Raw genomic sequence first — 21720 nt, 5'->3', positions numbered from 1 at the left:
TACCTCCAGTTCAGACCTTGTCTCCACTGAGCAACACAGTCATATATTCAATTCGACATTTTGTGTTGATCTCAAATTCAAAATGTACAAAACCTAGTCCCATGGTCTTTTCTTTAAAATCTGGTCTCATTCCAGTGTTCCTTAACCTAATAAAGGGCACCACATCCATTCAGCTATTCAAGCCCCAAACCTCAGTCATCCCCCTCTCTTACCATTCAATATACAATCCATGCGTCTTGCTGATTTTTCTTCCTATGTATTATTTAATCTATCTACTTCTTGCCATTTCCCCTAAATTAACCTACTATTACTTCTCACCTAGATTACAATAGCTTCCTAAATTCATCCACCTACCTCTACTATGGCCCTGTGTAAACCATTATTCTTGCTATAGTCAGAAGAATCTTTTCAAAATACAGACTTATGGCATCCTATTTAAAACCTTTCAATGGTTTCCCACTACTCTTATAAAAAGCAACACAAAACAAGCCAACATTCCTTAATATACCCCTGGTCCCTACCTACCCCACCCCTTCAGCTTCCCTCTTAAAGACAAACTTAAATCCTTTCAGTCCTTCATAATAGCTACTCTCCTTCCCACCACAGGGTTCATGCTCACATTGCTCCCTCTACCTATGGAAGGATCTTCCTCCCCTCATCGTCTGCCTACTCATGCTTCTGATTGCAGTTAGGTGTTACCTCCTGGAGGAGGCCTGTCCTGACCTCCCTAAGTCAAATCTCCCTATCGTAGGCCTTCACAGCCTCATGCATCTCTCTATTACAACTGCATTTGTATTTGGTCATTTCCTTGTGAGATTATTAATCAACATCTGTTTTACCCACAAGGCTATAATCTCCATGCCTGTTTGTATTATCCATAGTGATCCCCACTGCTTGGCAATGATGGGCACTCAATAAATATTTATTAAATTAATAAAATCTGAGAAAGATCTAGAATAAAAGTACCTAACTTTAGACTAATAGCACCTACTTAACATCATCTCTGATACCATGAAGATCACATCAAAATATATACTGTGGGGAGAGAGGGAGAGAAAAGGGAGAGAAAACAGTCATATAATACACTGCAGGCAGTTGTTTTCCTTGAACCAAGTAGTTATTTGTTTCTTCAAGGATATGGATAGCAAGAAGTATTAAAGGAGGAAAATTAAGAATAAAGCAAAATGGGAAGAGGACAAGAAAGAAGCATGAAATACTCTTCTAATTGTTAATAAAAATTTTTTTCCAGAAACATAAATTTAGTTGATGCAGAAACTATTATCTTAAGTCACATGTATGTATGAGGCAATACAGGTTGTTAGCTATAAGGAAACAAAGAGTAGTTCCCTCTCGGGCCATGTCAATCTAAGTAGGGAAGTGTTATATCAAGTACCTGTGTTGGCTGCTGAGAGAAAAGAAAGAAAAAATTTAAAGAAACAAAGAAAGGTTAAAGACTTTTCAAATAGTATTAATGTTTTATGAAGCATAATACCATAAAATCATGTCCTCAGCTTTTCAGGATGGTACTGATTATTTAATTTTCATTCTTTTCAATATAAAGGACTCATACAAATTATAAACAAAAGTAATTTATTTTCCTGTTGTAAGACTTTCCAGCAAATAAACTTTTAATCAGAAAAAAAATAAAAGGGGATTTGTGACATTTGTTGTGATCTTTAACATTCACTTAATACATGACCTGTGTTTATCCTATGGACCACATTTAAAGGGCATTACAGAGCTGGCAGGTGGAGTTAAAATGCAATGGAAGATATCAGTGTTTGTGAAGGAGAATCAATAAAGATAATTACCATATGAATCTACACTGATTTATGTCATGGCAGAATAATCTGAAAATGTTGGGACTCCCTCAAAAGTGATCCAGATTTAAATATATTTTTTCATTGCCTCCTGTTTAGTATAGAAATCTGATCCTACTAAGGGCCTTTATTCCTTTAAAAAATAATTTCCCTGATTCTCAAGTCGTGACTCAGTCTGACTGTGTCTATTTGCCTTTTGCCAGGGATCAGCTTCTCTGTGGGAACTGGAAATGTGCGCATACCCAAGAAGTGATGCAAGATCTGAACTTTCCCCAAGGGCAGTGCCAGCATCCTAGGACTTCAGACTTCTGTACTTCTTCCTCTCCTGAACCACCCTCTAGGAGATGGAATGCAAAAGAAATAGTTGTGCAGCCTCAGAGAGGGAAGTACTGAAAATTATACATTCATTTGCCTATTTAGTCACACTTTCAAGGGAAAAAACTGTAGGCCTCTACATTCCTTCCCATTTTCATCCCCCGTTTGATTCACTTCTAGCTTTGGAAGCTAAACTTGTCCATTTATTGATTGGTTGCTTAAGCTAGGTAAATATGATGTATCTATTCCTCTATCTCTGAAGTACTGGTTTTATTATTTAAAGAAAATATTAAATCCACTTCATTATAGATATGTCATCTATAACAGCTGTCCTACTTATCCCAGACTAAGAAGAGACATAAAACTAGGAAAAGCAATCTGTAAACACTTTTAATTGTAAATTAATTGTTTTTAAATTTTCTTCTTCCTGATCATGCCTCTATTGCACTAATGCATTTTCCTTTGTATTTTAGTTAGTTTTATGGATTTCTGACTTATTCACAAGACTTTAATCTCCTCATGTTCAAGCTCCTTTGTATTCTCCGAGGCGCCTAGCAGAGTACTCAGTAGGCCGTTGTCGAATTTGCATTGAAATGAATTGAAGGAGTATGATAGAATACCAGAGGTGTTTTTTTTTTTTTTTTTTACAGCTGGTCAAGGAGAAGAAAACAGCACAAAGTTACCTTAAAACTCGTGGGGCACTAGCTTTCAGCCCATTCCCCAACCTAACATCTATCTCCTCTGCCAAAAATTATTTAAACCACTGTTGCCATAGAGTTTGCTTAAGTGGTTTGAGTCTTTGTTTTATTTGCACCCATGTACCTTTTTTCTCCCAATATGTGTTTTACAGTTAAAAAATGCGTGTGCGTTCATTTGTCTTTCAAGGGTTCTTTTTATAATTAATTAATATAAGTCTAACTTTTGAGACTAAGAAACTGGTCCCTCTTTTTTCCACAAAATGAAGTTTTCCCTCATCCAGCTAGAGCCTCACCATTTTGCTGCAATTTATTCATTTCTCATCTCATTCATTAAGCTGATTGTTTTCATATTGTCTGCTCTATGCCACAAACTGCCATAGGTCCCCAGCTCTTAACAACTGTTTTTACACTTTCTTTAAATGAAATAAATACATTAAAATGATAACTGATATAATGGAGGCCTCTATGGATGAAGTGAAAGCACAGAGGATGGATTACCTAAGTCAGCTTGAAGAAGTCAAAGAACATTTTGCAGAGAAGGTAATATTTCAAGTGAGATTAGGCAGGAGTTAACACTTAGTGAAGGCAAAGATGTAAACAAGAGAAAACGAAATCTTATTTCAAATAATTTCTATTGAAATCAGCACTACTCAAAGCTTGGTTCTCAGACCTCTGGTAGTCCACAAACTATTTGTCATGAGGCTGAGTCAAGATGAATACAAAAAAAGAGAATAAGTGTTTAGAAACCCTCATAGAAATATAATAGAGCAATTTTATGACTGTTGAATCCAATAAAAAAAACATACATCTCATTTTTTATTTCATCCCTCTAGTTATTAATTTTTATTGTATTTTGCTAAAGCACTCGTTCCCAACAGATTGAAAATGTTTAAAAACCCACACAGATAGTTTGAGTAGTGCTGTTACTAAAATGCATCTAATTCTGACTATACTCTCAAATTGTTCCCTATTTTAAGCTTCTTTTGGGATCTGCTGGGAACTCTGAGAGGCTTATCCCCTGACTTCAGGAAGAACTTTATGTATCAATTAGATGATCCATTTTAATTAAAGGATCAAGCTGGCAATTCAGCTATGCTGACCAAACTCCTTAAACATTTCAGTAGAGGGAGGAGCAGCTGGTTCACATTCTTTGGCACATGTTATCAAAAGTAGAAGCAACTAGAGATGGTGGTAGATGTTGTTCTACTTAATTTTTCTAATACTTGAAGCCATTAATCCTTGCCACTCTTTTGTGAAATAGGCCTTTGCACCTCTTTGGAATCAACTTTATTTAAAGCATACAAGTACATAAAGAAATAAGACATGTTTGATTCAGATATAAACTCAAGTAAGGACAGGTCTTTGCTACCTAAAAACATATGCTCTAAAATGGAAAACTCATAGTGATGCCTATTCCTGCTATAAATATGGTTTTCCCCCTCCCCAGGGGTTAAAACCCAAAGTTGAATATGCATAGGATCATAACAAAGACACATAAACTCGGAAATAAAAACTCAAGTTAAATCTTTCACCAAAATCATTAGATCATATAGTCTTTGTTCTTTACTTTGCAAAACAGTTCATTCTAGCTGACGATGGCTTCTCTTCTGTCAATCTTATCAGTAGCCGCTTTCTTTTTAGATTTCAGTGAATCAGGATACCAATTTAATTTATAAAATATCGAAAAGTTTGGTAGTATACAAATACATAAGGTAGCACTTAATGAACATATTCAGGTAATCTCAGAAGTATGAAACCACACACATTTAAAATACTACTATTTAGGGCTTCATATATTTTGTTACCTCTTTTCCTCTAATTATTCAGAATATTATTTTGGTTTTACAAAATTATGGAAGTTTATAAATACCTTGAATTCTTTTGGTACTGATTTTTAATTATTAGAAAATACAGATACACACAAAGGAAAGCCAAGTAGTCCATAGTGAGATGAAAAATAAACATAAGCTAGACCCACTTCTTTGCTATCTGTCCATCAAAGAATAAGAAACACAGGGACGCCTGGTTGGCTCAGTTAAGCACCTGCCTTCATGATCCCAGGGTCCTAGGATCAAGTCCCGCATCGGGATCCTTGCCCAGCGGGGAAACTGCTTCTCCCTCTGCCTGCTGTACCCTCTGCTTATTCTCTCTCTCTCTCTGACAAATAAATAAAATCTTTAAAAAAGAGAGAGAGAGAAAAGGAAATATAGTCTGTAGCAAGGTTTCTCAAACTCATTTTAGATGTAATCACTTTTTGTGCTTGTCAAGGATGTGCTCTGGGGAGAACTGTCCTGTGACCCGAATGGTGTTTAGCAGCACCCCTGCCTGGCCTCTATTCACTAGATACCAGAAACACATCCTCACCTCCCTACTCATTACCATCAAAAATGCTTCCAGACACTGCCCCCAGCTGAGAACCACTGTTCAATAAAACAGAATAATAGTTTCAAACTTTTTTTCCCAACACATACCATCAGTTAAAAAAAAAAAAATCCTAAGCATACATCTCTACCTAGGTATATTTATTTATAAGTTACATACATGGACTATTGTACTAATGTTATATACACTGTAAAATATAAATAAATTTAAACAGAATAAGATAAGCAATATATTTATAGAAATGCTAATAAATTTATAACCTGAACCCCAGAGGATTATCTTATGTACCCCCAGGGATGTACATACCACACCTGAGACACAGATAAAATTGTTTCTTTTACTGGCTTAGTTACTGATTATGACATATTCATGCCATTTATAAACTGAATATAAGTCTAATATACAGTATAAAGGGACATTTTGATCTTTGTTGAAAGTGGAAATTCTAAAGTTTCTAAGAAAATATATTAATTAAATTCTTGATATTGTGAAGAAGCATGACCTTGAGATTAATGACTCAGGATGAATTCTCTGGATGACTATGATCTTTCCTTCTCCTTTCTGGCTCAAAAAATTAAGATAGATGCCAGTATTCATATGAGTGCCCACAAAGTTCCACAACCCTTATTTTCAAACTAACTCCACTACTAGACAAACAATTAGTTATTTTATCCTCACATGACAATCAATTTTTATTAAAAATATTTTGGGGATATATACCAAGGAATGTAAGAATTATAATTATGGCTATTGCTGAACATCCCCTACTTATGCCATAATAATGTAGCTGGAGAATATTACGAATTGTTCACTTAGAGGAACTCGTGGTTGACAATGATGTACTTAATATCTGTGTAACAGCTCCAGATATCACAAAGGTACATAAATCAGTATTTGCGGGGCACGTGGGTGGCTCAGTCAGTTGAGCGTTAGGTTCTTATTTTGGCTCTGGTCATGATCTCAGGGTCCTGGAATTGAGCCCAGTGTAGGGATGGATGACAATAATTGCCACGGTTATTTGCCTCTATCTTAGATGCTTCCTTGTACCATATGGGTCTTAATTTTACAATGGGTGCCAATAAATGTGGTCCCACATTATTCAGCAAACTTAGTGTTCCCATCTAGGAAACACTGAATGAAAACAAAAGAAACAGCTCAGGGATAGCACTCAATTTGGGGGGGGGGGGAGGAATAAAATTGAGAAATTAGGTACTTTCATGACACCTGTAATTTTCCACCCAAGAACAATACAATTTAGTTCACATTTAGGCTAATATACAGATGTTTATAAATACTAAGTATAATTTACCTCCTATTAAATAGTAATATTCAGTCTATAAATGTTTGAATTAAAAATAGAATCAGAAGACTGGAATAAGAAGTTGTGGTCCATATATACAATGGAATATTACTCAGCTATCAGAAAGAACGAGTTCTCAACATTTGCTGCAACATGGATGGCACTGGAGGAGATAATGCTAAGTGAAATAAGTCAAGTAGAGAAAGACAATTATTATATGATTTCTCTCATCTATGGAACATAAGAACTAGGAAGATCTGTAGGGGAAGAAAGAGATAAAGAAAGGGGGGGTAATCAGAAGGGGGAATGAAGCATGAGAGACTATGGACTCTGGGAAACAAACTGAGGGCTTCAGAGGGGCGGGGGGTGGGGGAATGGGATAGACTGGTGATGGGTAGTAAGGAGGGCACGTATTGCATGGTGCACTGGGTGTTATACACAACTAATGAATCATCGAACTTTACATCAGAAACCAGAGATGTACTGTATGGTGACTAACATAATATAATAAAAAAGATTTAAAAAAATAGAATCAGAAAGTAAGTTAAAGGATTTTACTATTGCTAGGTTTTATTTAAACATGCTTTGTGGTAGGAAATACTTTAAATAATGTGTGAAGTCAAATTACTTTAGTGGTAGACTTTTTTGGTGACATAATTAATATTCTGCTGAAAATGAAACTGTAGTCATTCATTTCCTGCCATGACCAAGTAACTGATACTGAGCTTGCCATCCTGCTGTAAACAACTAGAAAAGCAGACAAAACACTTGACACAAGTTTTTCAGATATTAGAAAACAGGAAGCATAGGACTATGAGCCCTGGTAAAAGGAAAACATATCAGATAAACCTTATGATAATCCTGGATATCAAGCTAGAGACACTTTCTGAATATTGGCACATGGAGAGGAACAGAGGAAGAACACAATGGTCTCACTGAATATGAGGAGATAGAAGTGGAAGTTCAGGGGAGACTGAGGCTGATGGAATTTGCAGGGTAAAGTACCAGAGAAAAGGAAATTACACAAAGAGATCCAGAAATCTGCATGGGGATCTGAGTTACTGGTTGCATAATTAAGCTGCATGTGTGTAGGATTAAACTTCATGACTACTAGCAAAGAAAGCTGCTAAACAGCTATAAGCTGGAAAATCTTCACAGCTCACTCAGGACTGGAGGATATTTGAAATCCCTCAAACAAAAGAAGAAACCTTTTTTAATACCCAAAGCATTTGGGTATTAAAAAGGTTTCTTCTTCTAAAGGTAACACATCGGTAGTAGAATTAAATTAGCCCAAGGAAAAAAAGGCTATTTTATTATTTTTATTATTTTTAAAGATTTTTATTTATTTATTTATTTTTTGGTCAGAGAGAGAGCACGCACAAGCCAGGGGAGCAGCAGGCAGAGGCAGAGGGAGAAGCAAGATCCCCTCTGAGCAGGAAGCCCAATGTGGGATTTGATCCCAGGACACTTGGATTATGACCCAAGCCAAAGGCAGCCGCTTAAATGACTGAGCCACCCAGGCAACCCGAAAAAAGTTTATTTAGACCCACCCACATACAGGTTTAAATCAAGCCTCAAAATCAACAGCTGATTCTCAAGAAATGTAAACTCAATCATAATTAAAGACAACAAAAAGCAAAAAAAATCAACAATGTAAAATTCACAAAGTCCAATATCCATTCAAAAACGACTACCCATAATATGAAGTAGGGAAATGTGAAACAAAAATAGGAAAATTAATCAGTAGATAATATGCCAGAAATGAAAGAGATAAACTGAGCAGCCAAAGACTATAAAAAGTTATTATAAATGTTTAAGGATTTAAAGGAGGATAGAATAACAAAGAGAGATATGGAAGATTTTTTTAAAAGAACCAAATGGAATTTATGGAACTGAAAAATACAATATCTGAATTGAAAATTTTATGTAATGGACAGAAGAGATTACATCTCATAAAAGAAAATACCAGTGAACATGAAGACAGAGCAATTCAAAATATAGAAACTGAAAAACAAAAGTTGAGCAGGGAGACTGAAAATGATGACCAGTAGTCTGTGGAACCACAATTCCTGAAGGAGAGACTAAAAAGAGAGGGAATAGAAATAAAGTTGAAGAAATAGGCTGAAAATTTTTAAATTTTTAACTAAAAATCCACAAAACCAACAACAAATCTCAAGCAGGATAAACCCAAGGAAACCACACCAAGACACATAATAATTAAACTGCTAAAAAACAGTTATGAAGAGAAAAATAATAAAGTCAGCCAGAAGGCTGGGGGACATTAACAGAAAGAGGAACAAATATTAGAATGACTGATGATTACTCATCAGAAAGAATCAAGCTTCAAGATGATGATGGAACAACATTTATATGCACAGAAAAAAACAAATGTTCTACTAAATTCTACATTTAGCAAAAAACCTATTAAAAAATGAAGGCCTGGGGCGCCTGGGTGGTGCAGTCGTTAAGCGTCTGCTTTCGGCTCAGGGCATGATCCCGGCATTATGGGATCGAGCCCCACATCAGGCTCCTCTGCTATGAGCCTGCTTCCTTCCTTTCCCACTCCCCCTGCTTGTGTTCCCTCTCTCACTGGCTGTCTCTATCTCTGTCAAATAAATAATAAAATCTTTAAAAAAAAAAAAAGCCCCCCCCCCAAAAAAGACATTTGTGGGGAAAAAAATGCTGAGTGAATTCACTGTCACTAGACCTCACTTAGGCCTAAAAGAAGCAGAGAAAAATAAAATTTGAACAGAGATCAACAGAATTAAGAACAGGAAAAAAATAGAAAAAAAATTAACAAAACCAAAACCTAGTCTTTTGAAAGGAGAAACAAAAGCAATAAATCTCTATTCAGGATAACCAAAAGTGAGACAAAAGACACAAATTATTAATATCAGGAAATAGAGAAGTCATAACTGCTGATCACATGAACACTACAAGGATAATAAATGAATATTACAAATAACTCTTTGCCCACAAAAATGATAACAAATGAAACATCTCTTGAAAGACGTAACTTACCAAAACTGACACAAAACACAACAGATAATCTTAATAGCCTATGGTATAAAGGAAAATGAATAAATAATTAAAATCTTCCAAAAACAGAAAACCAGGCCCAGATGGTTTCAGTGTTGAATTCTACCAAACATACAAGGAACAAGAAATGCTAATTCTCCATAATCTCTTTAATAAAACAGAAGCAGAGAAACCACCTTCTAACTTACTTGACCAAGCCAGTATTACACCAATTCCAAAACCAGAGATATTACCAGAATGAAAATACAATCTCTCCCATAGACAATAAAAACCCTCAACAATATATTAGCAAGTCAAATCCAGCAATGCATAAAAACAACTGTACACCATAAGCAAATGGGATTCCAGACATGCAAAATTAGTTCAACATCTGAAAATTATTTAATGAAACCTACCATATAAACAGGATAAAGAAGAAAAATCATACAATCATTTCATCTGAGCACAAAAAGGAAAAAAAAGGATTTGAAAAAAATATCCAATACTCATTCATGAATTAAAACATACACCCTCAGCAAATTTATTCAACTTCAGAAAGAACATCTACAAAAAAAACCTTATAGCTAACATCCTACCTAATGTGAAAAACTGACACTTTCTTCCTACGATGGGAAATAAGGCAAGGATGTGCTTTCTCTCCATTCCTATTCAACATCCTACTGTAAGTTTTAACTAGTGCACTAAAACAAGAAAATAAATAAAACCCATCTAGACTGGAAAGACAGAAATAAAACTGCCTTTATTTACAGAAGACATGAATGTCTGTGGAGAAAAATGCAGAATCCACAAAAAAAATTGGAACCAATAAGCAGGTATAGCAAAGTCACAGGATATAAAGTTAAAAAACAAAAGTCAATTGTTTCCCCTTATATCAACAATGAACAACTGAAATTGGAAATTTCTTTGAAAAAACTATTTACAATAGCATCTCCCCTCCACCTAAAAAAGAAAAGAAATACTTAGGTATAAATCTAACAAAATATGTCCAGGATCTGTATATAAAAACTACAAAACACCAATGAAAGAAATCAAAGATCTAAATAAATGGAAAGATACTCCATGTTAGTGAGTTGGAAGACTCATTATTAGAAAAGTGTTAATTCTCCAAACTTGATCTATATATTCAATCCAATTCCAGTAAAATTCCTAGCAAGTTACTTTGTGGATACCAACAAACTATTTCTAAAGTTCGCATGAAATAAAAAAAAAAGATTAAGAATATCCAAAGTAATACTGAAAAAAGAACAAAGGTAGAGGATCACACTGCCAGATCTTAAGACTTACTGTAAAGCTACAGAAATCAAGACAGCATGTTACTGGCAAAAGAATAGACAAATATAACAATAGAACAGAACAGAGAGCCTGGAAACAGACCCATGCATATATAGTTAACTGGTTTCTGATAAAAGCCAAAAGGCAATTCAGTGGAGAAAGTACAGTCTTTCAAAAACTGGTGCTAGAACACTGGGTGTCTATATGTAAAACAATGAACTTAGATACAAGTCTAACATTTTTCACCAAAATTAACTAAACATGCAAATGCAGAACTATAAAACTTCTACAAGAAAACATAAGAAAAATTCTACATGACCAGTTTCGATGAAAAAAAAAAAACAAAAATAAAACTGTTAAGTAGGGCCTTATTAAAAACTACTTTTGCAAGAGACACTACTAACAAAAAAAGAGAAACCAGAAACTTTGGAGAAAATATTTATAGAACACATATCTGATAAAAAAGACTTATACTCAAAATACACAAACAACCTTTAAAACCCAACAGTAAGAAAATAACCCAATTATGGGCAAAGGATCTGAAGAGACACATCACCAAAAAAATATACGAATAGGAAATATGCGTATGAAAAGATGATCAACAACATCTTCAACTGAAGAAATTCATATGAAAACAATAAGATATCACTACACACCTATTAGAATAATTAAAATTAAAAAAAACGATAATACCAATTGTTGGTGAGGATGCAGAGCAAAAAGAACTCTCGTTCACTGCTGGTAAGAATGCAAAATTGTCCAAATGCTGTGAAATATACTTTGGCTATTTCTTACAAAGCTAAACAAAATCTTATATAGTCACACAACCCAACAATCATGCCCCTAGGTCTTTACAAAATTATTTAAAAACTTATGTCCATACAAAAACCTGCACATGAATGTTATTAGCAGCCTCATGTATAATCACCAAAAACTAGAAACGACCAAACGTCCTTCAACAGATAGTGGCTATTCAAGAAAAGAAAGGAATGAGCTATCAAGCCACACAAAGACATGAATTTAAATGTACATTAAGTGGGGGAAAAAAGTGCATTAAGTGAACGAAACCATTTTGAGAATTCTACATAATCTATGATTTCAATTGTATGACATTCTGGAAAACAAAACTATATTGATGGTAAACAGATCAATAGTTGCCCGAAAACTGATACAACAGGAATGTTGAATAGCTGAAGTACAGGAAATTTTTTTTAAGCGGTACTCTTCTGTATAATACCGTAATGGTTAATACATGACACTATACTTTTGTCAAAACCCGCAGAAGTATACAGCATAAATGAGCACATCTTAAAGGATACATATTAAAAATAAACCACTTAGGCAGTTGGGAGATTCTAGGATTAAATGCAGAATGTAATAAAACAATCTATCTCTAATATGAATGTGTGAAACAATCTCACTGAAGCAAGTTGGGGAGGGGACAGAGGTTACCCTAAGTAACTCTGGAAATTAGTGAAGTCTGTAACACAAAACAAATTACATATACACACCATACTTTAGCAGATAAAGTTGCTTTCCACAGGGATCTACATTAACAACCGAGATCTCTATACATGTATATTGGAATTGAACAAGTAAACGGCCATCAGGCTGTGGGAGCCAAGGTTTCTCGGGGTTGGAGTGGGAGTTTACAGATAAGCCATGGAAGGAAGGTAGAATGATCTATGTGGTTAATAAGGGAGTTGGGAGACATGAGCATGAACTCATGTTTCGTATGACTTTGTATAGATGCAGATGGTTACATTTGAAATAGTTACTAATACGTGTATATACACAGGTTAGTAGGTTAGTATACGTGCATCTGTTCACTGAGAGGGCCTAGAACCAACAGTGCCCAGTATAAATCAGCATACATAGTGCCCAAATCTTCAGTTCTAATACCATTCTTCGATAAAAGGAATGGGGCTCCTTGGAGAAATGGCTAACTCTAGGACAGGGGTAGGAAATATATTAGATGGGTCTGGAGCATCTTGTAGTTCCAGAAAGTAAAGAAAGTGTTCAAACAGAAGTACAATGGTGAAGTATGTCAAAAGGACAAGAAGCAAAGTGAAGGAGCTCTCCATGGCCAAAGTTAGAAAAATGTGAAGAACAAAAAATATAAAGTACTACTGAATAATAACCCAAGCATGAAATAAATATCCATGAATTTACAGTGATATAAATAAATAAATGAGGAGGGATGGACAAGGAGGAAAATAACAAATCTCCTATGCACAAACAATTTCAAATAATTTATGTAGATGTTCCATCTTCGAGGAGAGAGAACATAACTCATCATTCCTTAAGTGTACTGACCAGTGGACTTCCTTCCAACAGTACAGAAAATAAAGGAAAAAAGTAATTACATGGGAGAAACTTAACCACCACCTCAGCCAGGTGATCAAGGTCAACACTGAAAGTGCTATATCATTTTCTTAAATCTAAGACCCGAAATAGTAACAGTACTAAATGAAAACACAGCAAAAGAACTTGACATTGGTCAGGGTAATGATTGTGGGGATATGATATCAAAAGCACAGACAACAGAAGCAAAAATATTGACAATCAGGATTACAGCAAACAGCAAAGAAACAGAGTGAAAAGGCAGCCTATAAATGGGAGAAAATATTTGCTAATCATATCTGCTAAGGTGTTAATATTCAAAATGCATAAGGGACTCCAACAACTCACAGCAAAAACCCAAATAAACTGATATTAAAAAAAAAAATGGGCATGGGGCGCCTGGGTGGCACAGCGGTTAAGCGTCTGCCTTCGGCTCAGGGCGTGATCCTGGCGTTGTGGGATAGCCCCACGTCAGGCTCCTCTGCTATGAGCCTGCTTCTTCCTCTCCCACTCCCCCTGCTTGTGTTCCCTCTCTCTCTGGCTGTCTCTATCTCTGTCGAATAAATAAATAAAATCTTAAAAAAAAAAATGGGCAAAGGCTCTGAATACACATTTCTCAAAAGAAGACATACAAAAGGCCAAAAGATATCTAAAAGGGTGTTCAACATCACTAATCATCAGGAAAATGCTAATCAAAACCACAATGGGATATCACCTATACCTGTTAAAAAGGCCATTATCAAAAAGACAAGAGATAACAAGTATTGGTGAGGATGTAGGATAAAGGGAACCTTCGTGCACAGATGGTGAGCATGTAAATTGGTACAACCATAAGGAAAACAGAATGGAAGTTCCTAAAAAACCTGGATCATGAAGAGATATCTGCACCCCCATGTTCACTGCAGCATTATTCACAATAGCCAAGATGTGGAAACAACCTAAATGTCAATGATAAATGGATAAAGAAAATGTCACACACACACACACACACACACACACACACACACAGAGGAATATTATCCAGCCTTAAAGGAGAATGAAATCCTGTCATTTGCAACATGGACAAACCCAGAAGACATTATGTAAAAAATAATAATAATAAGACACAGAAAGTCAAATACTGAATGATCTCTCTTATATGTGGAATCTAAAATAGTCAAATTCATAGAAACACAGTAGAATGGTGGTTGCCAAGGATCAAGGATTGGGGGAAATGAGATACTGGTCAAAAAGTATGAAGATTCAGCTACACAAGATGAATAAGCTCTGGAGATCAACTGTACAGTATAGTAACTATGGTTAATAACACTGTTCTCTAGGGCGCCTGGCTGGCTCAGTCAGAAAATCATGCAACTCTTGATGTCAGGGTTGTGGGCTCAAGCCCCACGTTGGGTATAGACATTAGTAAAAAAAAAAAAAACAAAAAACAAAAAAAAAAAAACAAACAAAAAAACCAACAAATTAAAAAAGATACTGTTTTCTATACTTGAAATTTGCTAAGCAGGTAGATCTCATATGTTCTCAACACACACACACACACACACACACACACACACACACACACACACTCACGAAGGTAACTGTGCAAGGTGGTGGGTTTGGTTTCACAATGTATACTATATCAAAACATCAAGTTGCTTCCGGCTGGGTGGAACACCATGCCCCCATGCACCACTCCACTGTGGCCCACCAATGCTGGCTGGCACACCCAACCCAAACAAAGGATATCCCTTGAATGCCTGGCTCCAGTGGCCAAGATGAATTGAGTTTCTGGGCCCTACTGGCCTGAAAAAATTGGAGAGAAAATTCTTGGCAGGCTACTATCCCCAAGGCACTGCAGACAGCACTAAAAAACACACCTAGCATTCCTGTACAAAAGGCCTATTTACTTAACTTGGAGCTTCAGCCTGAGGGGCAAGCTTAAGGTATACCATACACTTACAAGCTACAGAAGTCTTTTCATGGAATACAAGCCAGAGGATACCATCTTTAAGCTCTCAAATGGTCTCTCTACAGTTCACTGGTACCTCACAGACTGAAGCTCATACACTTGCTTAGAGCCCCAAATTTTTTAACTGTCACTAAGCAGACACCTCCAGATTATTTGGTCTAAAGGCCTGCAGGGTCTATGACAGCAGTCCCACAGGACTCTACATATTTGCATACTTTAAAAGCTGCTGCCCAGAGGTCTAGTTTCCAATCAGCCTGAAACTTGGTGCTGAGATCCTTCCCTCTGGAACAAGTCTTGGCACACCCTCAGTAACTGGGACCTATCAATAAAAAAATCAGGCTGTTTATACAATCGACAGCTTGAGACAACTAGGAGTTAGGACAAGATTAAATGATAAGGTTCGTCTTCTACTCAAGGCCACTCATGCAAGACTGGGAAATAACTATTTCCTGCTTACCACAGAGAAAAAAAATACAGAGACTCAAGCAAAATGAGGAGACAGAGGAATATGTCCCAAATGATAGAACAAGATAAAACCTCAGGAAAAAAAACAAAACAAAACAACGTTAATGAAATTGAAATAAGTAATTTACCTGATAAAGAATTATAAGTAACAGACATATAAAGATGCTCACTGAACTCGGGAGACAAATGAAAAAACAGAGCAAGAGTTTCAACAAAGAAAAAGAAAACAGAAAGTACCAAACACAAGTCTCAAAACTGAAGAATAAAATAAACTAAAACATACACTGGGGAGGTTCAACAGCAGATTAAATGAAGCAGAAGATAGAAACAGTGAGTTAGAAGACAGGGCAGTGGAACTTACCCAAAGACAGCAGGTACAAAAGAAGTGTAGATAGTTTAAGAGACCTATGGGTAACATGAAGTGGAACGGCATTTATATTATAGGGATCCCAGAAAAGGAAAAGAAAAAGGCAGAAAGCTTATTTGAAGTAATACTGAGTAAAAACTTCTCTAACTTGGGAAAGGAAACAGACATCAAGATCGTCAAAGCCCTTGGGGTGCCTGAGTGGCTCATTATGTTACGGGTCTGCCTTCAGCTCAGATTCTGGTCCCAGGGTCCTGGGATCGAGCCCTGCATCAGACTCCCTGCTCAGAGTCTGCCTCTCCCTCAGCTCATGCTCTCTTTCTCTCTCTAATAAATACAATCTTAAGAAAAAAAAAATCCTCAAAGCCCAGAAAGTTCCAAAAAAGATGAACCCAAACAGACCCACACAAAGAAACACTAATAAAAATGTCAAAAGTTAAGGATAAAAAGAGAATCTTAAAAGTAGCAAGAGAAAAACTTGTTCCACACAAGAAAATTCCCATCAGACTATCAGCAGATTTCTCAGCAGAAAATTTGCAGGCCAGAGGGAGTGACATGATATATTCAAAGTGCTAAAAGGGAAAAAAAAAATCCCACCAAGAGTACTTTATCCAGCAAAGTTATTCAGAATTGAAGGAAAGATAAAGAGCTTTCCAGGCAAACAAAAGCTAAAGGAGTTCATCACCACTAAACCAGACATATAAGAAACATTAGAAGGACTGCTTTCAGCTGAAAAGGTACTAATTACTAACAAGAAAAAATGTAAAAATAAAAATCTCACTGAAAAAGGTAAATATATAGTAAAGATAGTACATTAATCACATAAAGTTAGTATGAAGGTTAAAAAGGCAAAGTAGTAAAAATAACTATAGCTATAACAATTACTCAAAGAATACACAAAATAAGAAGATATAAAATATGATAATCAAGAACACAAAATGTGTGGTGGGTAGGGAGTAAAAATGTAGAGTTTTAGAATGCCTTCAAACATAACCTGCTATCAACTTAAAATATATTGCTACACAGTTGAACTTTGAAGAACACAGGTTTGAACTGCATGGATCCACTTATATGCACATTCTTTTTTTTTTTTGATAAATACAGTACAGTATTGTAAATGTATTTCCTCTTCCTTAAGATTTTCTTAAAAACATGTTAATTTATCTAGCTTACTTTATTATAAGAACACAGTATATAATACATGTAATATACAAAATATGTATTAATCAACTGTTTACTTTATTGGTACAGCTTCCTGTCAATAGTATGCTGTTATCAAACTTTACATCGGAATCTGGGGATGTACTGTATGGTGATTAACATAATATAATAAAATAAAAATTAAAAAAAAATAGTATGCTGTTAATAGTTAAGTTCAAGGGGGGCGCCTGGGTGGCACAGTGGTTAAGCGTCTGCCTTCGGCTCAGGGCGTGATCCCGGCGTTATGGGATCGAGCCCCATATCAGGCTCTTCCGCTATGAGCCTGCTTCTTCCTCTCCCACTCCCCCTGCTTGTGTTCCCTCTCTCTCTGGCTGTCTCTATCTCTGTCGAATAAATAAATAAAATCTTTAAAAAAAATTAAATTAAATTAAAATAAAAAATAGTTAAGTTCAAGGGGAGTCAAAAGTTATATGTGTTTCAACTGTACAGTGTTCTGCACTTCAAGGTCCTGTGTTGTTCAAGGGTTGACTGTATATATACTGTATAAACTGTATATAAGCTGTTATATATGAACTTCACAGTAACCACAGGCAAAGACAAACAGTAGATACACAAAAGATAATAAAAGGCAAATCTAAGCATAACACTACGTAAAATCACCGAACCACAGAGGAAGAATCCAAGAGAAGGAGAAAGGAACAGAGTAACTACTAAAGAGACAAAAAAAACAAAAACAAAAACAAAAAAAACCTGACAATAAGTACATAACTATGAATAGTTACTTTAAATGTAAATGGGCGAAATTCCCCAATCAAAAGATACAATGACTGAATGGATAAAAATAAGACCCATCAACTTTTTTGCAACGCGTTTGCCGCCAGAACACAGGCGTCGTGAAAACCACCGCTTAACCTAAACCAAAATGGGAAAGGAAAAGACTCACATCAACATCGTCGTCATTGGACACGTAGATTCGGGCAAGTCTACCACTACTGGTCATCTGATCTACAAATGTGGTGGGATCGACAAAAGAACTATTGAGAAATTCGAGAAGGAGGCTGCTGAGATCGGAAAGGGCTCCTTCAAGTATGCCTGGGTCTTAGATAAACTAAAAGCTGAACGTGAACGTGGTATCACCACTGATATCTCCCTGTGGAAATTCGAGACCAGCAAGTATTACGTGACCATTATCGATGCCCCAGGACACACAGACTTCATCAAAAACATGACTACAGGAACATCTCAGGCTGACTGTGCTGTCCTGATTGTTGCTGCTGGTGTTGGTGAATTTGAAGCAGGTATCTCCAAGAATGGGCAGACCCGTGAGCATGCCCTTCTGGCTTACACACTGGGTGTAAAACAGCTAATTGTTGGTGTTAACAAAATGGATTCCACTAAGCCACCCTACAGCCAGAAGAGATACGAGGAAATTGTTAAGGAAGTCAGCACCTACATTAAGAAAATTGGCTACAACCCCGACACAGTAGCATTTGTGCCAATTTCTGGTTGGAATGGTGACAACATGCTGGAGCCAAGTGCTAACATGCCTTGGTTCAAGGGATGGAAAGTCACCCGTAAAGATGGGAACGCCAGTGGAACCACACTGCTTGAAGCTCTGGATTGCATTCTGCCACCAACTCGTCCTACTGACAAGCCCTTGCGTCTGCCTCTCCAGGATGTCTACAAAATTGGTGGTATTGGTACTGTCCCTGTGGGCCGAATGGAGACTGGTGTTCTTAAACCTGGCATGGTGGTCACCTTTGCTCCAATGTTACAACTGAAGTAAAGTCTGTTGAAATGCACCACGAAGCGTTGAGTGAGGCTCTTCCTGGGGACAATGTGGGCTTCAATGTCAAGAACGTATCTGTCAGGGGCGCCTGGGTGGCACAGCGGTTAAGCTTCTGCCTTCGGCTCAGGGCGTGATCCCGGTGTTACGGGATCGAGCCCCACATCAGGCTCCTCTGCTATGAGCCTGCCTCTTCCTCTCCCACTCCCCCTGCTTGTGTTCCCTCTCTCACTGGCTGTCTCTATCTCTGTCAAATAAATAAATAAAATCTTTNNAAAAAAAAAAAAAAAAAGAACGTATCTGTCAAAGATGTTCGTCGTGGCAATGTGGTTGGTGACAGCAAAAATGACCCACCAATGGAGGCAGCTGGTTTCACAGCTCAGGTGATTATCCTGAACCATCCAGGCCAAATCAGTGCTGGATATGCACCTGTGCTGGATTGTCACACAGCTCACATTGCTTGCAAGTTCGCTGAGCTGAAGGAGAAGATAGATCGTCGTTCTGGGAAAAAGCTGGAAGATGGTCCCAAGTTCTTGAAATCTGGTGATGCTGCCATTGTTGATATGGTTCCTGGCAAGCCTATGTGTGTTGAGAGCTTCTCTGACTATCCTCCTCTGGGCCGTTTTGCAGTTCGTGACATGAGACAGATGGTTGCTGTGGGTGTCATCAAAGCGGTGGACAAGAAGACAGCTGGAGCTGGCAAGGTCACCAAGTCTGCCCAGAAAGCTCAGAAGGCTAAATGAATATTATCCCCAATACCTGCCACCCCAGTCTTAATCAGTGGTGGAAGAACGGTCTCAGAACTGTTTGTGTCAATTGGCCATTTAATAGTAAAAGACTGGTTAATGATAACAATGCATCGCAAAACCTTCAGAAGGAAAGGAGAATGTTTTGTGGACCATTTGTTTTTTTGTGTGTGTGTGGCAGTTTTAAGTTATTAGTTTTTAAAAATCAGTACTTTTTAATGGAAACAACTTGACCAAAAATCTGTCACAGAATTTTGAGACCCATTAAAAAACAAAAGTTTAATGAGAAAAAAAAAAAATAAGACCCATCAATATACTGTCTACAAGAGACTTAAAACATACAAGGATACACACAGACTGAAAGTAAAGGAATGACAGAATGTTTCATGCAAATAGAAACAGAATGAAATCAGGGTTACTATACTAGCTATACTCATATCAGACAAAGTAGACTTTAAAACAAAGACTGTAATAAAAAAAAAACAAATATGGGAATTACACAATGATAAAGGGGTCAAGCCAGCAAAAAGATATAACATTTGTAGATATTTATGTACCAAATATAGGAGCACATAAATACATAAAGCAAATACTAACAGACCTAAAGGGAGAAATTTATAATACAATAATAGTAGGAATTTTAATCTCCACTTACATCAACAGATAGATCATCCAAATAGAAAATTAAAAAGGAAACATCAGGCAGATGAACTTAATAAATATATACAAAACATTCCATCCAAAAGCAGGAGAATACACATTCTTCTCAATTCTCCAAGACAGATCATTTGTTATGCCACAAAACAAGTCTCAATAAATTTAAGAAGACTAAAATCATATTAAGCATATTTTCTGACCACAATGGTATGAAATCAGAAATTAATAAGAAAACTAGAAATATCACAAATATGTGAAGATTAAACAATGTGCTACTAAATGACCAATGGGTCAATGACAAAAATCAAACAAGAAATCAAAAAAATACCCTGAGACAAATGAAAATGGAAATGAAGCATACCAAAATCTATGAGATGCAGCAAAAGAAATTCTGAGAGGCAAGTTCATAGCAATGCAGAAGAAAAATCTAAATTAACAATCTAGCTTTAAACCTAAAGGAACTAGAAAAAGAAGAACAAAGAAAGCCCAAAATTAGCAGAAGAAAGGAAATAGTAAAGAACAGAGTGGAAACAAATGAAACAGAGACTAAAAAGACAGTAGAAAAGACCAATGAAACTAGGAGCTTGTTCTTTGAAAAGATTAACAAACTTGACAAACCTATAGTTACACTAAGAAAAAAAGAGGGCACACACACAAAAAAAATCAGAAATTCAAAAGGAGAAATTACAACGGATATCAAAAAATGTGAAGAATCATTAAACCACTATGAAAAATTATAAGCCAAAAACTGGGCAGCCTAAAAGAAATGGATAAATTTCTAGAAACACAATCTTCCAAAACTGAATCACAGGGAAATAGAAAATCTGAATAAATTTATTACAAATAAGGATACTGAATCTGTAATAAAAAAACTCCCAACAAACAGAAGTCTAGAACTAGAGAGTTTCACTGGTGAATTCTATCAAATATTCAAAAATTTAATACCTATCTTTCTAAAACTTTTCTAAAAAACTGAAGAGGAGGGGGGCACCTGGGTGGTGCAGTCGGTTAAGCATCCAACTCTTGGTTTTAGCTCAGGTTGTGATCTCAGGGTTGTAAGATTGAGCCCCACATGGGGCTCTGTACTCAACACCAAGTATGCTTAAGACTCTCCCTCAAAACCATGAAAGACTCTTAACTAACAAACTGAGGGTTACTGGAGAGTCAGGGGTGGGGCGATGGGGTAAATGGGTGATGGGCATTAAGGAAGGCACATGATGTGATGAGCGCTGGGTGTTATATGAAACTGATGAATTACTGAACACTACATCTGAAACTAATGATCTACTGTATGTTGGCTAACTGAATCTAAATAAATGGAAAAAAAGACTCTCTTTCCCTCTCATCTCTCATCACAAGACAAAAGTGTCGTAAATGTGTATGGTGACAGACAGTAAAAGGGCTAAATGTAGTGATCATTT

General features: G+C 36.4%; 1 protein-coding gene and 1 pseudogene across 2 annotated transcripts in view; one reads left to right on the top strand and one right to left on the bottom strand.

Annotated features, from left to right (window-relative positions):
• The window catches only part of RASAL2 (RAS protein activator like 2), a 365023-nt gene that overhangs the window by 259400 nt on the left and 83903 nt on the right, over nt 1-21720 (bottom strand). The window lies entirely within an intron of this gene.
• Nucleotides 17994-19743, top strand: LOC117803416 (annotated as a pseudogene).

Source organism: Ailuropoda melanoleuca, chromosome 8 (assembly GCF_002007445.2).
Source record: "Ailuropoda melanoleuca isolate Jingjing chromosome 8, ASM200744v2, whole genome shotgun sequence".
Classification (NCBI taxonomy): Eukaryota; Metazoa; Chordata; class Mammalia; order Carnivora; family Ursidae; genus Ailuropoda; species Ailuropoda melanoleuca.
Note: the sequence above shows the minus strand (reverse complement) of the source record. Positions and strands in the feature narration are given on the sequence as shown.